The 2,500-nt window shown below is 31.5% G+C and overlaps 1 pseudogene; it reads right to left on the bottom strand.

Moving 5' to 3' along the window:
• LOC119569372 overlaps window positions 1-2,500 on the bottom strand; it is a 3,894-nt pseudogene that overhangs the window by 894 nt on the left and 500 nt on the right.

The following is a 2,500-nucleotide window of genomic DNA, read 5'->3' as shown; positions in this document are numbered from 1 at the left end:
AACAGGGTGCCTTTCATTTATAGATGGGCCAGGGTCTACGTCATCAGCATCCAGGTCTCCAATTGCATCACTGTCAGTCAGGTAAAATTCAGGTTCATCGTCACATTCTTCATTCATTATATTGATGATTTCCGGACTTGGGGCATTATCCCTGTTGAATAAGAAATACTTTCATTAATATATAGAAGAGATTCAAGGGGCAGTAACAGGTCAGTATTGGTGCATAATAAAACACAAATCACCAAAAGTTACAGAGGCGGTATTTACGAAAGGTTATATTCAAACAGGAAAATAAAGACCTCAGGAAAATGTCCTTAACATCCAAATTCTGTCTGTGATTTGGCCGAAGTTTAAGCACAACAATAATGCGATTTTACAGTTGCTGAAGATAACTCGGCATCAATAATGATATGGAAAATTTCCTGACAGTCTTTTTACTCACTGTCAAACGTTAATTCAACGTTTCCTTCTTTTTACTCTAGTTTTTTTTTGTTGATATATACAAATGGAGAGGGTGATACGGAAACATGAAGTGATATTAAATAGGTATATTTTAGTCGTTAAAACGTAATGATCACTGCAAAAAATTATTTCATTTCACTATTGCATTGGATTATTATTATTACAATTATTATTATAGGGTCTTTTAAGAAATGAATATTAGTGCTAGTTAAGTGTTAACTTTGAAATGTGGAAACAGAGCGTCAAAGGCAAAATCACTAAGGAGAGTTTTAAAATGAGTCGTAACAGTTTGTTATGACTCTTGGAGTCAAATACTGTTTTTTTAAGGACATTCCCTAAATTTGTCATGAAAAATTCGATAATCTTTTATTAATACCGCCCCTGGAATGTGCTGTCAATCATCAGAAATATGTTATTTTCTATAATGTAGCTATCTTATTAAACTATTAATTACTTATAAGACAGGCACAGGCACACGCATAAGTATGAAACAACACACAGCAAAATACATAATGATTTTTAATACCAGCGTGTGTAAAGAGCTTGTCCAAACTGAGCTGTGGCTAAACTACATGTGCCATGGAAGGCTGTCTTGTCTGAGGCAGTTTTGTTAATGTTTGATTTAAAGTGTCTAAATAAAGGTTAAAAAAAAAAAAAAAAAAAAAAAAAAAAAAAAAAAAAACAGTAGACCCTGTCTTGGCTGTTGTGATTTAGCAAAATAATAGAAAATGTTTGCCTAATAAAAGAATACGACAGTGCCCATCCTTCCTGCGCCCTCTCCTCAGTACGCCTTTGGCATACGCTGGAATAGCAGCTTCGTAGTTCTAAAGGACTCTTCGTACGGAGGCAGTAACGTCTAATATGTAAACACACATGCGATTTCTCGTGATGCTGTCAAAATGCTGTTAACATGAAGTCATGTCTTCTAACTACTGAAAACTCCTCATTAATAAGATTTCCTTCATCCCACTGAAATATGCGTTTCTTTTAAAACGACATAAGTTAATCATAAAGAAGTCGAGATAAAAAAAAAAGGTGCCAAGAATTTTTATTTAATCCACTTTAAGGACCAAGTAAAAAATTAATATGCTAAATTTGTAACAATCTACTAAGTAAGTCACTATGAAACAATCTTTTTTTAATTTTTTATTTACATCGTGTTGCGATATGATGGTAAAACACAGAATGTTTGTAGATTATTTTTTATGTATTATGTATTGATAGTTTTCTTTCGATTGACTAAAAGGAAAATCATAAAGTATAAACAATGATGTGGGTTTGCTGAACCATATAAACATTATTATATATATATATATATAGATATATATATATATATATATATATATATATATTATATATATAGATATAGATAGATAATATAGATATATATATGTATGTATACATATATATATATATGATATTATATAATATAATATATAGATATATATATTATATATATAAAATATATATATATATATATACCCACATATATGCATAAATGCATAAATGCATTTTATATATATGTATATATAAATACATGTGTATATACATATACACACACGCACACCCCACATACTACATATATAAATGTACAGTCACTAACCAAAGTATCTTTACTCTTTCTGTCTTAACAATATGATACGACGACGAAAAACAGTTGGAAAAAGTGCTGTGAGCTCAACCTGAAATAGGGGTTTGCAATGTATAATGCTCTTAATTTTCGTGTTTCTGCCACCATTATAAGAAAATATCATCTATTATACTATTCAACTTCTCTCTCTCGCGCTGTTTGTCTGTCTGCCTGCCTGCCTGCATGTCTCTGTCTGTCTGTCGTTGTCTGTTGTCTGTCTGTCTGTCTTTCTGTCTGTCATACTGTCTGTCTGTCTGATGTATATGTAATATATATGTAAGTATGTATGTATATTATAGTGTATATGTATAATGTAAAATGTATATGTACATATGTGTGTGAGTGTGTGAGTGTGTGAGTGTGTGAGTGTGTGTGTGTGTGTGTGTGGTGTGTGTGTGTGTGTGTGGT

The sequence above is a fragment of the Penaeus monodon genome, unplaced genomic scaffold, assembly GCF_015228065.2.
Source record: "Penaeus monodon isolate SGIC_2016 unplaced genomic scaffold, NSTDA_Pmon_1 PmonScaffold_14607, whole genome shotgun sequence".
Lineage (NCBI taxonomy): Eukaryota > Metazoa > Arthropoda > Malacostraca > Decapoda > Penaeidae > Penaeus > Penaeus monodon.
The sequence above is the reverse complement of the archived record's forward strand: the minus strand, read 5'-3'. Positions and strand labels throughout refer to the sequence as shown.